The sequence below is a fragment of the Ambystoma mexicanum genome, chromosome 1p, assembly GCF_040938575.1.
Source record: "Ambystoma mexicanum isolate Mex_15411 chromosome 1p, UKY_AmexF1_1, whole genome shotgun sequence".
Classification (NCBI taxonomy): domain Eukaryota; kingdom Metazoa; phylum Chordata; class Amphibia; order Caudata; family Ambystomatidae; genus Ambystoma; species Ambystoma mexicanum.
This window is the reverse complement of record NC_090921.1, coordinates 233,341,243-233,358,323: the sequence shown is the minus strand read 5'-3', so window position 1 is coordinate 233,358,323 and position 17,081 is coordinate 233,341,243. Positions and strand designations below refer to the sequence as shown.

Sequence of the window (17,081 nt, the reverse complement as noted above, 5' to 3'; positions counted from 1 at the left end):
GGTTGGGTTAAATTTGTGACCTCTAGGGCCGCCATACAATACATTTTAAGAGAACTTGTGCGTTTTACTATCACAACTAAAAATGTTCCTTTAAAAAGAAAAATGATTGGCAGCGGTGGGATTCGAACCCACGCCTCCGAAGAGACTGGAGCCTTAATCCAGCGCCTTAGACCGCTCGGCCACGCTACCACGTTCATAAATTGTGGAATATACAATGAAGTAAGTAGCATATCTGGAAACGTCAGTTTGCACATCTATAGAAGAAAAAGAACTATGAAATACCGATGATGTGGCATGTCTCTTGCTCTAGTCGGTGTTTAGAAGACTCTCTTGTCATAAAACAGAATGAAAACAAAAGTCTACCTTTTTGTTTTGAGAAAAGGCAAGCGTGCCAAAGTGGGTCTATCTATGAGGGCGGGGGTGAACAAAATCGTAAATGTTCAGCTTTATATATTTAAAAATAAAAAACGAACTAAAATAAAACAGATGGCAGCGGTGGGATTCGAACCCACGCCTCCAGGGAGACTGGAGCCTAAATCCAGCGCCTTAGACCGCTCGGCCACGCTACCTCGGGATATATCTGATACAAATGTCATTTAAGATGAAACATACTAACCCAGCAGTTCTGTATTTGTATATATTTATGATATGATATGATATGATATGGTATTTGTAACGCGCCTATACACAAGTGTTTCAAGGCGCGACGAGGCAGGGAGGGAGGGAAACAAGGGGAAGACGGACAAGCGATCCTACTAGGCCAGGTGTCATTCAGATCGCGCAAGTGCAGAGGTAAGGGGAAAAGGAGAAAGTGCAGGGGGAGGAGGTGGGGGGAAAAGTGCAGTACAAGGTAAGTGGCGTAGTGAAATAATAACGATAATAATAAATAAAAAGGGCCAACTAGTGGCAAGTGCGAGGTAAGTGCAGAGCAAGTGCTGAGCAGGGGGCTGTAGGGATACAGTGACAGTCCCACAGTGCAGGGGGAGCCAGGGGGGCAGTGCAAGTGGAGAGTGGCTGGGCCCTGGACCGAGGTCGCTGAGAGTGGCCCAGATGCAGGTTAAGTACAGAATTCAGTGGGGAGTTAAGCAGGTTTAGCAGGGGAGAGGGAGAGAGAAGGCAGAAGCGAAGAGGAAGGTTTTGAGGTGCTTCCGGAACCGGAGATGGTTCTCCTCAAGTTTCAGGGAGGCAGGCAGGCTGTTCCAGAGGGAGGCCCCTGCTGCGGAGAGAGATCTACCCCCAGCGCGTTGCTTCGAGAAGCGGCTGACCATGAGGGAGTTAGAGATGGATGAGCGAAGGGCTCGTGAAGGAAGATATTTAGGAAGAGAGAGTTGAAGGTATTTAGGCCCCAAGCCCCAGAAGGCCTTGTGGACAATGCAGAGGGTTTTGAACTTAATCCTCGCAGCCACTGGGAGCCAGTGAAGAGATTTCAGTCCTGGAGAGATACGGTCCCTGGGCTTGAGGCCAAGGACAAGTCTCGCAGTTCTGTTCTGGATAAGTTGCAGAGGGCGGAGAGTGGAGGCAGGGAGATTAAGATAGAGGCTGTTACAGTAGTCCAGCCTAGAGAGAACCAGGGCTCGGGAGACAGTGAGCTTCTGGGGGAAGGAGAGGAAGGGAAGAATACCTCTGAGGAGGTGCAGCTGGTAGTGTGATTTCTTAGAGACATCAGATATATGAGGAGAGAAGGAGAGTGTGGAGTCGAAGATGACCCCGAGGTTTTTAGCCTTGCATGTAGGGGCAGGAAGGGGGCCAAGGGAGGCCGGCCAGAGAGCTGCAGGGAAGGAGGGAGTGGGTGCGCCGATGAGTAGAATCTCAGTCTTACTGGCGTTAAGGCAGAGGTCATTGGCGGCACACCATTCCTGGATAGCAGACAGACAGTCAGAGATGAGGGAAGGAGAGGAGGAGGCCGAGGGTAGCCTGAAAATGAGCTGGGTATCGTCCGCATAGCACTGGAAGTGGGGGCAGAGGGCGGCGATGCGGTGGGCAAGGAGTGCCAGATACTGGTTGAAAAGCCAGGGAGAGAGGTTGGATCCCTGGGGGACACCACAGGTGGAGAAAAAGATGTCAGAGAGGAAGGAGCCCATTTGGACCTGGGAGGGTCGACCAGAGAGGAAAGAGGTCAGCCATTTCTAGTGAAACAGGCAATTTATAATTAGGCAACTGCAACCAAACAGATTTCGTAAAAAGAAAATGAGAGATGTATTTATCCGTTTAAGCCTGCATTCAAAGAAAGGTTTCTCTATGGAGCATGTCCCCACTAATCCCCACTGACCCACATCTACTACTAGCCACCTCAAAACAAAAAATTAACCATGGACCTGCCACCTACTCAAACTTAATCCATATGAACTCAGCACATCCCAGCATTGGGCACCAAACTTTGGAGTTCCACAAGGCACCATCCTGTCCTCCTCTCTTCACCAACACCCTAACTGGGTTCCTGTATGCATGTCGCACATACACCACACGGGAGCCGCTTTCCTCCCGACTTCCCGCTCCCTCCCATAGTCTCGAGCTCTTTCCTTTAAAGGGGATCTGTCCTCATTCCCTCACAACACCTCCCCCCCACTTAACATGAGACTTCCCTGGATACATTTGCTCAATCAGCCATTGGGGTCTCCTTATGGTTCGATGAGCCCTGCTCGGTGGCTCGTGGGTCTCGCCCGCATTTCCTCATTGCAGTGCTTTGTATGTCTCTCCGCTCTCTGTTCCTTAAATCTCGATCGCTGCCTATTTAGTTGGTTCTGGTTCCTACAGGTATGACTCGTGGAAGAGGGAGGCCTTTGGTGTCATTCCTCTGTGGCACTTTATCGTGGTTGTCACTGGTTCTTTGTCCCCTGTGACTCGGATGGGAGCTGCGCGGTATGTCCTTTCTTTGGCTTTCCTTGTCACTCCCGTATGTTGTTCAGGCGTGTGGTCCTTCACTTGGGTGACTTTGAAAAATCTATAGTGGATGTTGATGAGGGCGCGCTGTAGTGCCGTCCGATGGCTGAGACAGTTGTGCCCTATGGCGGGACTCGGTACCATGTGGATGCGGCGGGCATTCTGTGGTCTTCCTGGGTTGGGTCGCAGCGTGACTGTCCCTTTGTCTGTGCCGCCTGTGCAGTTCCCCCACTGGAATATGTGGGCTTGGGACTTGCCCAGGGGGTATGCTTGCTCGTTGCTGGCGTTGATTGTGGCTTCTGCGTCCCTCCCATTTCGGCATCTCGTAGAGTCCTTTGGGGCTTAATTCCAGGTGGAGTGGGTGCTCATGCCTGCGTGGTATGGGCAGGATGGTCTCCATGATGGCTGTCTGTGCCACTAGTGGTATCAGGTATCTCTCTTGCGGCAGCAGTGCCTGGATCCTTCCGCATGTAGACCGGGCGTCGGGCCCTCTTGATGGGTCAGGGCTTCTGGTCGGTTTGGTGGTGGTGCAGGTCGGCATGCAGGGTTTGTAGGCAGTCTCACTCTGCACATCACCTGTAAAAGGCTTTCTTGACCACATCGCCTGCATCTCTGTCCGATGGCCGGGCCTGGTCGTCTGTGTGGGACCTCAAATCCGCACCTGTGGCATTGTGTCTTGTTCAGGGTTTGGTGTCATAGGTTTCTAGCTCCTCGTCTTCTCCTTGGTCTTGTAGGCTTAGAATATCCCGTCTGTCCTACCGTGAGGGCCGCAATGGATGGAGGCTTCTGTTTCCGATGGAGGCTGCCTGTGCGTCTACACGCTCGAACGTATTCGCTAGGTTGAGTATTTTATTTAGGGGCAGGGGCTTTTTGAGGAGGTGTTTCCTGAGTATTGACGAGGTGCACCCTTCTATGATCCTCAGTCGTATTGCCTCCGCATCATTGAAGTTGGCAAAGTCACTGTCCTGCTGGAGGCAGATGACAAACTCACTAACAGACTCATGTGGAGGCTGCACCCGTTGATTGAAAGCGTAGCGAGCATAGTCCTTGTTGGGGTTGATTATCAGCCTGTCGTTGAATGCAGCGAAAAGGCGTTGTTACGTGGTCCTTTCATGTGCCGGGATCGTCTTTATTATGCTCTGTATTTCCTTTCCGGCCAGATTGGTGAAAATGTTCATTTTGTTGGGCAAGTCTTGTTCCCCAATTGCACCAAGGAAGTCCTCAAACTCCTCGACCCACTCTCCCCATCTTAGTCCTTGGTCATGGTGCGGGTCCAGGGTAAATGGGTTGGGCCGTCTCATGAGGGTGGCATATGATGGTTATTGGGCTTTTGGGCCTATGTGCTGGTAGTGATTGGGCCGTGGGGCCTCTGCGCTGGTGGCACGATTTCCGGGTGGCACACCACCTACCTTCCTGTGTCGGCTGCTGAGTAGGTGGAAGCGTGGCTGCGCTCTGTTGTCCGTTTTTGTTGCCCTCCTAACGATGGATGTGGATGCGGTAGTTCTGTGAGTCCCGCGATCGGGTTCTCTTCTTCCTTTGTTTGCCTCAACGAGTTCCAGGCCCGTTTCGGTGTCGGGCGGGCCTCTTCTGAGTTGTCTCCCCATGCAGCTCCTTCCTGGGGATGTCGCACGTTGCTGCTGGGCTGCATACGCTGTTCCCAGCAGCGCTGTCAGCCACTTCTTGGGGGTGATGTCTTTACTTTTGCTCACCCACGTATAGGATTCCTTCCTTTCGTCGCCCTGCTGGGTACTCACGACCCACTGTCACTCCACTGGGCGCACCGTTGTTGCACCAAACTGCTGGTCAAGCTTGTCCTTCCACAACTACTGTCGGGCGCATTGTTCCCTCTGTTTCTCCGCTGGGCTTGCTCGCTGCTCCTACCCACAGGCAGCTTCCTTCTTTGCTGGGCTGCTCCCGCCATCGTTCAGCCGGGCTAGTTTCTGCGGCGGGCTGGAGTCCTCTGTTCCCTGCTGGGCTCTCCACGCTCACCTGCTGCCAGGCTCTCCGACCCTCCTCACTGATGGGCGCCGTTCGCCCGACGCGTTGTAATTTCACCTCTGCTAGGCTCGTCCCCTCCATTCTCCTTCCAGCATAGGGTGTCCCCTTCACTGCCGTATTGCTGGGCTTCAGATTTCCTTCCTGCTGCTGCCTGCTGGGCGCACTGGTCCCCCGGCTCCTTCCACTCTGCTGGGTAGACAGCTCCTGTCCCCTCCGTCACTGCTGGGCTCCGTACTGCAGAGTCCTTCTCCCGCCACACTGCTGGGCATGATCGTCCCACCGTTGCTCCTCTTTTGTGCTGCTGGCCTTACGAGGCCGTCACTTTCACCCACTTCTGTGCTCCTTCCGCCCTCGACATTGCTGGGCACGCACACCCCTTGTTCCGCTGGGCTCCCCTTGACCACCTTCTACACGGCGCGGGACGTATCACTTCGTTGCCAGTTGTTGGACCCTAACAGGGTCCCTGTTGCATATCGCACATAGACCACACGGGAGGTGCTTTCCCTTCAACCTTCTCTTTATTTCCTCCTTCACATCACTGAATTCCCTCTTCCCTTACCCCTCCCTTTCCTCCCGCTTCCTGCTCCCTCCTATAGTCTCAAGCTCTTTCCCTTAAAGGGGCTCTGTCCTCATTCCCTCACAACAATAGCATCAATGTCATCCATTGGCTCACACCCACTGTCATTCATCCAGCCTAGCTGTCAAGCACCTACATGAAGCTCAACTCTACAAAGGGTGAAATCATTCTCCTAGGAAAGCCCACCAAGCATGTAAGCCAGGTAAGGTAAGAGCCTTTTTATTTTCCGTATCATAAAATAACACGACTTTATGACTGCGGATATATGAGAATTTAGGGTCCGTTTGTTGTCTAAAATTATACCTAGATTCCTGACTTCGGTGTGTGGGGTGGGGCATTGCCCAAAAGAGTTTGGGCACCATAGTGGAGTCCTAAGAGTTGGTTTGCCATTGATGACTAGTATTTCTGTTTTTTCAGGATTTACTTTACAAAAATGTACATCCATCCAGGAATTGACATCTAGGAGACGCTTATTCATTTGATTGCAAAGTGAGTCATAATCTACCTTGAGATTGTGGGGCCGATTCATGGAACAAATGTGCGCCGAAAATCATGGCGCAAGCTGGCGCAAGCGTGAAAAAGCAAGCGCACGCGCACGTGTGTGATTCATGGAAGGGCCTGCGCGTGTTTTCCCGGGATGTGCACCAAATCCGTGCATGGCCCACACAGACGCACACATTATTGCAACATCCAGAACGCCATGCGCGATGCGCACAGCGAAAGCGCACAATGTTAGCGCACACACCAAAAAGGGGGCGGAACACGGGTCGGAATGCACGGAATGGGGAACAACGCGTGCAAATAAGGGTGTAACTGGGGATGTACTGCTGGGAAGTACACGGAACGCTCACACGCACACGAGCCACACATATTCATGGAATCGGATAGGGGAAACCCGCGCATGGCCAAAGACACGCACAGACCTAAACACATCCGCCACACGAAGGCAGGCGGTAGCGTCCCTGCGCATTACAAAAGTGTGCACAAACAACAAACACGTATATACAGCTAAGATGAATATCGCATTCTGTGGCCCCCTAGGAGAAATGACGTGTCATGCAACGCTCAGGCATCCAAAAAAAGCAAGAAAAAGAGATAAGCGACCCCTGTAGCCCACGTGCATGTAAAGAAATGCACACAGTAAACTGTGGCAGCCAGGAACACAAAAAACACGTACGTGATCAACACGCAGGCTAGTATGCCTGGAAAAAAAGGGGTACGCGACTAACAGGGACACCCGCATTATTAAAAATAGCGTGTCCGACTCACTGTCTGCCTTGCGTGTAGAAGAACGCGTAGCCAACACCCACGCCAAAAGAAAAAGTACACACTGTAACCACTGTGAAGTAATCGCGTGTGAACCCCAACGCCTGGAAAACACACGCACCGCTTTCCACGAAAAGCACATACAGAGCGATGGAAACTCATGTGGGACCCTCAACCCATGCCAGAGAAACGCCCGTGCGCACGTTAGGTCACATACGTGCTTACGCGCTGAGGGCCTTTCCTCGAATTACACGCGGACGTGCTCTTTTTTCACATGCCAAATCACTCCGTATGAAGGTGGCCACGCGACAACACATGGAAGACCACGCTCCTGCCCAGAAGGCGATTATCCTGCCCCCCAGAGACCCGAGCAGACTCCCACCTGCCATCTGCTGCTGCCTGCCTGCCTGCTGGCCACGTGCCCTGCCATTTGGTGCCTGCACGTAAGCCATCTGCAGGGGTCCAATTGCTGTGCTTCAGTGCCGCAGAAGTTGGTATCCTGGTGGAGCAAGTCCCGGGGCATTATGATGCCCTCTTCGAAAGACCACTCGCTGACAATGATGGACGGAAGAGGATCTGGAAGGACATTGTGGCTGCCATCAACGTGGAGGGGATGGCAGTCCGTGACGTACGACACGTTCGGAATGCTGGGAGGACTTCAGGTCCAGGACCCTCAGTAAGGGCCAGCGCCTCTTGGAGGCAGCGGATGCGGAGGGGTGCCGGGTCCGCCTTACCGACGACCAGATGAGGTCCTGGAACGTATACGCCCAGCGCTTCACCACCAGGTCCTTGAGAGGCACACCCATCTGGAGTCGAGCAGTAAGTGCCCATGTGTACTGATTGGACGCAGTGCATGTTGAGGTGTGCCAGGTGTGTGCAGCTTGGACATATGTCTTGAAAGGCCCATGTATGGATGTGTATGTGCAGGGACATGAGCCTGCCGCATGTGAGTCCAGTCGTGTGTGAGGCACATCAATGGTGTATGTGTTCAAATGCATGATGCACGAATGCTTGTGGTGATGCACACATGTTAGCATTTCTGTGTATGTACTATGGCATGGTTGGGGTGTGACACATGGATGCTAGTTCCACCTTCATGTATGTGCACAGCATACATGTGCGTATGTGTGTTGTTGACATGTGTTCAAATGTGATACGCCATGGATGCATGTGACACAGACATGTAGGAACCCCATTGGCAGATGCAATATAGTTGCCGATGATTGCACTGTGACAGGTGGTGGAGATGTACAGATGCATGTATGTCTGGTGGCGTGTGTGCATGTGTTCGACACTCCCCGTGTTGCATGTGTTGTTAGGCTAACCTTCTGATGTTCATGCTGTTGTATGTGTTTGGATGCTGCTGCCTGCTGCTCGATTCCTGTTAATTTGCGCATGTGTGTGGGTTCAATTGATATGTGTGTTGGGGAGTGTGATGCCAACTGTGAAGTTTGAGACTGCCACTCATGTGCAACTGTCATGTGTGTATCAGACCATTGTACAGTGGCCTGATGCCTGTGTTCTGTCTCTCCCTGTCTGCAGGGTCAACTGATGAAGAGGGCGGAGACGGTGCTGTGGAGCACAGCGGCAGGGATCCCACCGCCAGCAGGAGACGCAAGGCCCAGCTCCCCTCCCAGGTTGTCATCTCTTCAGGGAGTGAGGAGTCCATGGCCGCAGCTGCCAAGGGAAGGACCAAGAGGCGGAGGTTGGAGGTGGACTCCTCGGCAGCAGAAGGGGCAGCTGAGCCCGCACAGGGGCCCATGGAGGAAGGTGGCACGGAGTCATCCAGGTTGGTGGGGGGTTTGGATGAGGAGGAAGCCGTGGAAGGCCCACGCACGGGGGCTGGAGGGGGGGATTCCACTGGTGCTAGTGGTGCAGTCCAGGGCCAGGGACAGGAGGCAGAACAGGCCGCCGTGGAGGTGCCTGTGTGTAATCCTGTCCCCGATCCTGTGACTGCATAATCCGGCACCAGCATGGATGCCTCCGTCCAGAACCGTTTTCAGGGAGGGGATGTGCACACAACAACTGGCCTTCCTCTCCCTGCGGACGTGGCAATCTGGGACAGTGTTGGGCCTGTCCTAGCTGGGGTGGCGTTGCATCAACGTGGAATTCGGGATGACGTGCAGGGTTCTCGTGAGGACAATGCACGTCATTTCGAATACCTCATTGACCGCGTCGACCTACTAGGACGGGTCAGCAAGGATGGGTTCCTCCGTGTGCTGGAACTTCTGATGACCCCCTCCTCAACTGAACCCCCTATGCGTCAGTCATCCTTCGTGCCATCTTCCTGCCCAAGTATCATCTGGGCACCCTGTGGAGCTGCCCCAGTGCCAGCGGCCCGGCTGGTGGAGGACACATCCCTGCCACAGTTGGGAGTCGGAGGTCCAGCAGGGGTGGCCACCCCAACAACTGGACCCCGGCAGGAGGAGGACGTGCAGGCTTCGACAGGCAGGGCACATGCACGGCAGCAGCAGGCTGAAAGTGGGAGCGATGATGGCTTGGGGCCATCAACATCACAGGGGCAGGCATCGGCCGGAGGATCCTGGATTGGGAGTGTCTTCCGTGTGACAGCGGTTGGGCCAGCAAATAGATGCGGAGCAGAGGCGGGCGGAAGAGGCACGGCTCACTATGGTCAGGGTGGAGAAGTCCATGCACATGACATTGTGGCGGGCTGAGTGCCTCGAGACAACTCGCATGGAGTTGGAGGAGGTCATGGCTGCATCCCTGCAAGACCTCGAGGCCAGGGGAGAGGCCCGCCTCCGGGACGTTGAAGAGGAGTTCAATGATGCCCTGGACTGGAACATCGAAGAGTGAGCCATAGGACTTGCACGCCGCCTTTGTACATAGTTCTTTCGGGTTAGGTTTCCTTTGTTTAGTATTTATTTTTTGGAGTTCATGGACATTGCTCCACTTTATGTATATATGTGGAGTTTCACATGCGATAGGCCTGGCGCGAGTGGGTTACGTGTTTTCCGAGGGGTGCGTGTGAAGTTTTACACGCGATAGGCCTGGCGCGAGCAGGGTACGTGTATTCTGGGGGTGTGCCTGGAGTTTCACAAGCGATAGGCCTGGCACGAGTGGGGCACTTGTTTTCCGAGGGGTGCGTGTTAAGTTTTACAAGCGATAGGCCTGGCGCGAGCGGGTACGTGTATTCTGACGGGTCAGCGGGGAGTTTTACACGTGTTTTCACTGGCGCGAGTGGGGTACGTGTATTCCGAGGGATGCGTGGGGAGATTTACACATGTTTTCGTGGTTGGGGGGCTGTATGCTGGTCTACTGGCCTTTGCGCCATGTACTGGATTTGTGCAATGTATTTGGCGCACAGGGCGGGGTTGGGGGCGTAACTGGCAATGCTCCAGGGTTGCTGCGCCACTCTGCGCCACGGCTGCTTTTGGATGTATAAATCCATGAATATGCTGTGCGCCTAAATGGGCTTTATGCGCCAAATTCTATGAATTACCCCCTGTGTGTCATCAGCATAGTTAATCAAATATGTTCCGTGATATGTCACGTACCCGGATTGCAAGATAAATAAATCAGGGTCAAATGCAAATGTGACATTATTGATGACTAAACTGGAATTAGTTGAAAGGTAAAATTGATGCGTACTGTCTCCCATGAACTGTGTACCCTAGTTGAGGTAAAATATAAGGCCAGTAGCCTGAGAGGAAAGGTGAGGTGCTGCTGGCCTACTTGATACCTGATCTGGAGTGGGAAAATTCGGAGGACCAGTAACCCCATTTGGGAATGTTAATCATTACATGTTCCGGGGCAACAGGAACAGGTAACCAACTTGAGATCCCGGCAGACAACTCACCAGTTAAAGGGGATGCGTGCTTTAGGGAACTTGGAGGGTGAATCCTGTGGAAGGTGTGCACACATCCAACAATCTGATACATTGAAGATGCAGGAATACTGCCGGGCAAGGTCAAGTTATGTGTTTTCACTGTGAACCCAAGGGTGAGAAGAGGGACCATCGTATTCATGACATATGGTTCTAAAAGCAGCAATCACTGCGAGTTGGGGACAAACCAGTGAGCTCAAAACAATAATAACATTTGTTAAGTAACCAGATGTGGGGTGGGCTCCGGAAGGGAGTTTGAGCTTCAGATTCCAGAGAAGTACTGCTCGTTTTGCAGTACCAAAGATCATGGAGATTCGAATTTAGTTTGTATGGGGATGAAATGTTCACGTTGGGTAATTTGATAAGTCTGTCAGTTCCGGGCACAAATGTCTGTGATTCAAAACTGGGTAAAGAAATGTCAATGTTCGAAGAGACTCTACTATGGGTGTGCCTTGGACTGCAATGGATGAACGTTCAAACGGTTCAAAATGTTTGTGGCTGTACGCATAGTACCAGAGCCATAAACACAGAGTGGCCATCAGGAAAACGAGGATAGCCAAGAGATGACAACAGGGCCCAAAACCAGCAGGGGCTGGAATCAGTTGATGCAGGTTCTAATCTTTGCCAATGCACTACCACATCTGGGAGGTGCATCGTTGCTGCCCAGGAGATAGGTTCAGCGGTGTGTGAGTGTACATGCAGGCACTCTCTTCCTGATCACTGGCTCTGTGACGGCCCTCTCTGGGTGGTGCGGTCCAGTGGAGTCAAGCACTGCAGATGGTACGCAAAGAGGGGACCTGAATTGGGATGGTCCCTTTTGGAGCCTCAGTTTCCTGAAGAAAGAGCCTGAACAGTAGCTCCTTTGGCGACCCCACTACATGAAGAGATTGTGGAACTGGTGGTCTTGGCTCAGCACCTGTGTGTACAGGTTTACTGGGAGTAGTGGAGTCCGCTTCTGTTGCTGTTTGTGAATGGCCTGCAATATCGGGTTGAACTGGCACTGGCAGGGCTGGGGCAGTGGTTGGAACTCCAGAGGGTGAGTCATCAGATGCAGCTGGGCTGGCTCATAGCTCCCAACTCACACGCTTTTGGCGGGTGTCACCCGCCTTGTAAACAGCGGACTCACCCGCCAAACCTCATGCACGCCCATTCATTTCAATGGGCCTCTCACCCGCCAAAAGTAAAATCGGGTGTTTTCACCCGCTTTTGCGACATAAATGGTTGAGAGCTATGCTGGCTCTCGGTAGCTGGGAATTGGATGAACTGGAGACTGTGCTGTTGGTGGGTGCTGGGATCTTGTGGCAGTCGGCAACATGCTTTAAGGCGATCAGGTCGGAGCACTTTATGTCAGCTTGGGTGGTTGGCAGCACTTGATGTGGTCCTCCCCACCTGGGCTGAAGGGCAGACTTCCGCTGATGCACACGCACGAAGACTGAGTCACCTGGCTGTAGTGAATGGAAGGGCGTAGCTGCTGGTTGTGGCATGGCAGCTCGGACCTACGCATGAAGAGAACAAACAGTCTTGAATGGAGCACATTAATAATTAAGAACAATCTCATCTTCCAGTAGCACATTTAAATGGCTTGGGGCTGCCTGTAGAACAGTTCTAATGCGCAATGAAGAGCCTGTAATAACTTCACGTGCGAACAGACCATGCTTCTTTATTTATTTTTTTTTTTATTTTTTTTTTATTGGTTTTTAAAAAACCTTTAAAGAAAATAACATCACATTTAATTAAGAAAAAATATCATAATTGACCAATAAACAAGAGAAGACAGAGAATGTCACAGAATAAAGAATATAAACAATATAAACAATTAAAATAATAAAAGTAAGAAAGAAGTAAACACTGAATTAGGTAAAATAAATCACAGATCACTAGCGAATATTTACATCCATTTTTTCATGTGATTTGGCTAGGTCATCTTCAATGTTTTTAAGGAGAAATATCAAGGCGTATGTTAGTTTATTATTAACCTCTGTGAAACATTCCACCCACCATTCTTCCATAGTATGAAGAGGTTTATTTGCCACAATTGTATTAAACAGTGTCATTCTTCTCCTGGAGAAAGCTTCACAAGTTAAAACCAGATGTTTAATGTTCTCTTCAGAATGGTCACAGAATCTGCAGTTCGGGTTCAGCTTCTCATATTTGGTCCATCGTCTAATTACCTCTTTTGTCTTAAATTGATTTAGCCTGAATTTCATAAGCAGGATTCTCTTCTGTTTGTCCGGACATTTTTCGAGATATTTATAGATTGAATTGTAGGCTTTTCCTTCTGGGGGAACGTTTTTCATGAGCGAATATTTGGCTCTGTCTGTGCAGGTGCTGATCCAATCGATTTCCCATAACTTTTTTTTTACAGCATCTGGGTTTTCCATCAAAGTGATTATATCACTTTTTATATCCGTTAGGATTTGATGACATTGATTTATCCAGGCTGAAAAAATTGTGTTTGATTGCTTGTCAGCCAAATCATGTAGAATTTTCATTTGCGGTGCACCATTTGGCAGGATTATTTTGCGAAAGATTGACAGAGTATTCCATGTAACTTTTGCATTTATTGAAATCAGCCCCAATTCGTATCTTACTACAACTGCCAGCAATCCTCTACCAACTTTCAGAATTCTGCCCCAAAAGATGTTTTCAAGATTATCCCACAAACTTGCGGGGCATCCAAACGCAGTCTCGGCACCATAGATTATCGCAGGCACCGCTTTTTGTTTGTAAAACTTTAAAGTCGGAACCAGTGAGAACTTGCCATATTTTATGTCTAAGGCAATAGCTTGAGCACTTAATTGACGACATTTTGATTTTGTTTTCTCAACCCAAGTATGATCATTTATGTTGGAATTTAACCACATACCCAGGTATTTTACCTGTTTTACCTGTTGGAGTGTTTCGCCGTTAAGGCACCAGTTAAATTTCTTGGATGTACCTTTAGTCAGATTTTGAAATGTTAGAATGACAGATTTACTCGGATTTATCTGTAAACCGTTAGCTTGGACATATTCTTCCAACACATGTAATTTCCATTGTAGTCCAATGGGTGTAAGGTCCATTAGGACAAGGTCATCAGCATATAGGATCCCATTTAAAGTTGTGTCGATTATTTTTGGGTCAAATCCTTTTGCTTTTCCAAGTGCATCACCAATGTCAGAGATGAAAGCATTAAATATTATTGCCGCTAAAGGACACCCTTGTTTGACTCCACAGTAGGTACGAATGGGTTCCGATAGAGTGCCACTTGCGTCCAACCGAATATAGATTTTAGTATCGGTATGCAAATCCTTAATGGCATGTAACAGGCTATTTGGACAATTCCAGCTTTTTAATTTTGTCCAAAGGATTTCTCTGTCTATGCTGTCAAAAGCATGAGACAGGTCAACGAATGCAAGGTACACTTTCGATTTTTTCATGATCATGTCCATTTTTATTAGGTTAATGAGTATTAAGTTTAGGCAACAACACCCTTCACAAATCCACTTTGTCTGGCGTCAATGTGATTGGTTGATACTAGCCAATCCATCAGTTTATGCTGGAGTTGTGTTGCATAAACCTTACCTAATACGTCCAACAAGGCAATAGGCCTATAATCCGTTGGGCTTGATCGATTGCCCTTTTTGAATATTGGGACAACAATGGCTTTTTTCCATGACACTGGGGTGATACCTTCCATAGCGATTTTATCAAACAGAACCTTACAAAACTCGGCCCAGGCCTCCGGGTCAGATTTTAACATAGCATTTGTTAAGCCATCCGGACCAGGCGCTCGAGAGTTGGAAAGTTTTTTGATGTCTGACAAAATTTCAACCTGATCAAACTGAATATCCCAAGAAGAGAGAACAGGTAGTGGAGGGTCAGGAGTGTTACCCTTTTTTGAGAACAGGATTGAAAAATGCTCAATCTATTTTTGTTCAGTGACCATGTTCTTATTCGATGCTGTCTGTGTTCCAGATTGGCTATTAATAATTGACCAGAAATCTGCAGAGTCTTTCTCTTTCATAGACTTCATTATTTGTTCAGCATCATGTTGTTCAGTTAAGGCGCGATGTGCTATCAGCCAATTCTTATAGTTTTGTTTGATCTTTTTCCTCGCCTTCAGGGCATCCAAATGACTATCGTTTTTTAATTGACGCAAGGCCTTGCGCATTTCTCTCTTTCTCATGACAGTTTCAGGGTTATAAATATGTGAGTATATTTGAGACTGAATACCATTTGGGTTTCTAGAAATCTTATACTGTTCTAACAGGGGAGTATAATCTACGCCCAACAAGTCAATTTGTTTCTCATAATCTTTTTTCAATATATTCACATGTTGTGAATTAAGTTTTACTCTATTACCACTATTATTGGAAATTATTTTCCAATTCCATGTTGTTGAGGATAATTGTTGTGGCATTTCAAGATGTGCTATGATCATATTATGATCACTGACTTGTGTGTTAAAGACTTCGAAATCTAAAATCCGCAATGATAAATTTTCAGATACAAAAATGTAATCCAAAATGGAGTTCTGTTCATTTCTTTGCCAGGTTGGTTTGGCAGGTATGTCTCCCTCGACGTTACCATTCAGCCTGGAGATTCTCCTTAAGGTTAGTTCTTCGGACCATTTTTGTATCAAATTCTGTTTCCTTGAGAGATCATTCTTGCTTCTTTCTATAAAATCCACATTAAAATCTCCACATATGATCAGGCCAGCACTGGTATCTTTGATCATTGATTCGTCAATTGTGTCCATAATTTGTTCAACAAAGGACGATGTTCCAGCTTTACTATGATGCTAATATAAATTGATGACGAAAAGTGTCAGATGTTTATTGTCACCATTAGTGGTCCTTTTGATAGTAACAACTTGAATATAGGATGATATGTTGTTATATTCCATCAGCCTACAACCAGAGGCTTTTTTTACAAGAGTGAGAATGCCTGAGCTTGGACGTCCTTTTATCCCTTTAATAGCAGGGTTAAGTGCTATTTCATAATCTTCTGCAATTGGGCAGATATCCAACCAAGTTTCTTGCAGGCATATTATATCTATCTCATTGATCCAATTTTCTTTGAAGTTATATAAATGGGTAAAACCTCTTGTATTCCACGAGCCAATGGCTAGGCTAACATTTTTCGGCTTCAGTAAGCATTAACTTCGGTTATTGTTCGCTAAAGTTGCTGCTAACCAGTTCCACTCATTATGCGGTACTTGGTTCATTTCGCTTCCTTTTTATTGTGGAATTTGATGAGTGTTTTTTACTGTAATTCGGATTAACTCAGATTGTTTCGCTTTTTGATTATTGTACTGTTCATTTCGAAGCAGGTTGAATTGTTTATAGTCCGCTTTCCAACTTTCATCTTCAATTATTTGTGAATTTGATTGCTTTTCATTTGGAACTTCATTACGCTGACAGTCTGTCAATAGAACCACATCATTTGGTTTTTTGGTCGTGGTGGAACTGTCTACTTCCACAATGTCAAAGCCACAAGGTAGTCGAGCTGCAGCACCTTGCAGTAGAGTTTCACAAACAAGTCTAGAGTTTACATATAAAGAACGCTCTGTCCAATGCAGTATCATCCTTAAATTCCACAGCCTGAATGTCACTAGATTCGATGGTACGTAACACAGGGACATGATGGAACAGGCTTAACACATTTTTCCTATTCACTGTGAGTCCATCCTTAATATTCAGAATTCGTTCAAGACTTAGGCAGTATTTTGCTTTTATTTTATTGATATTGTTTTTCTCGCCATTAATGTTGGCATTTTTCCTTTGAGCTTTAGAGAGGTCTTCTTTCCCTTTACGGAAATTACGATCTGCAGACGTATTGATCGTCGCACATTTGTTTGTAGGAAATAATTTGTCCTCTACCAATGTTCTTTCTGCGTCAGCTGGTTTGTAATTCAAAGCGATATTCTTTTTTAGAGTGATGTTATCTTGGCTTAACAACATGGATGTAAGTTTTTTCCTTTTTTCATCTAAGGTTCTAAAAGGACTGACCGATTCTTTATAAGAGTCAGAGGTGAGTTTTTTTGGTTCAGTCACCCATTCACAAAGTCGCTCAGATGCTAATTCCTCTCCTTTTTTTGTTGGTTCGATAGAATCTGTCGTTGTCTTAGACGGAGCCAGATCAATCTCCTCATTTTCATTATCACTTCCCATTTTTTTGGCTTCCTGTGGATCTTCATACGTTGAGAGAGTCATTAAAGTCTCAATGTCGGCTGCTTCAGCCTCGTTCCATTGTTGTAATCTATATTGGGAGGTATAGATGTTGCATTTTGTATTTCGAGATCTTGGGATGGCTCCGGAATATTTTTCAAAGTATCGCAGTTGTTAGCTGAAACATTAACAGTAACTGATTTAAAATTTCTTAAGAAAGCTCGAGCCCCATTTGTTATTTTCACTCTTTTTTGATTTTTAGACTTTTTTTGCAGAACTCCTTTTGGAGCTTTTTTTAGGCTGTTTTTTTCAAATATATCATAAAGAACCTTAGGCGCTCCTACATTATTTTCTTGTAGATCTT

General features: G+C 48.1%; 2 non-coding genes across 2 annotated transcripts; both read right to left on the bottom strand.

The window, feature by feature from the left end:
* Positions 1-107: 107 nt before the first annotated feature.
* On the bottom strand, positions 108-189 carry TRNAL-AAG (transfer RNA leucine (anticodon AAG)). The gene has a single exon. It is a non-coding gene; the product is annotated as a tRNA-Leu (tRNA).
* A 298-nt stretch (positions 190-487) lies between these two features.
* Positions 488-569, bottom strand: TRNAL-UAG (transfer RNA leucine (anticodon UAG)). The gene has a single exon. It is a non-coding gene; the product is annotated as a tRNA-Leu (tRNA).
* Positions 570-17,081: the final 16,512 nt, after the last annotated feature.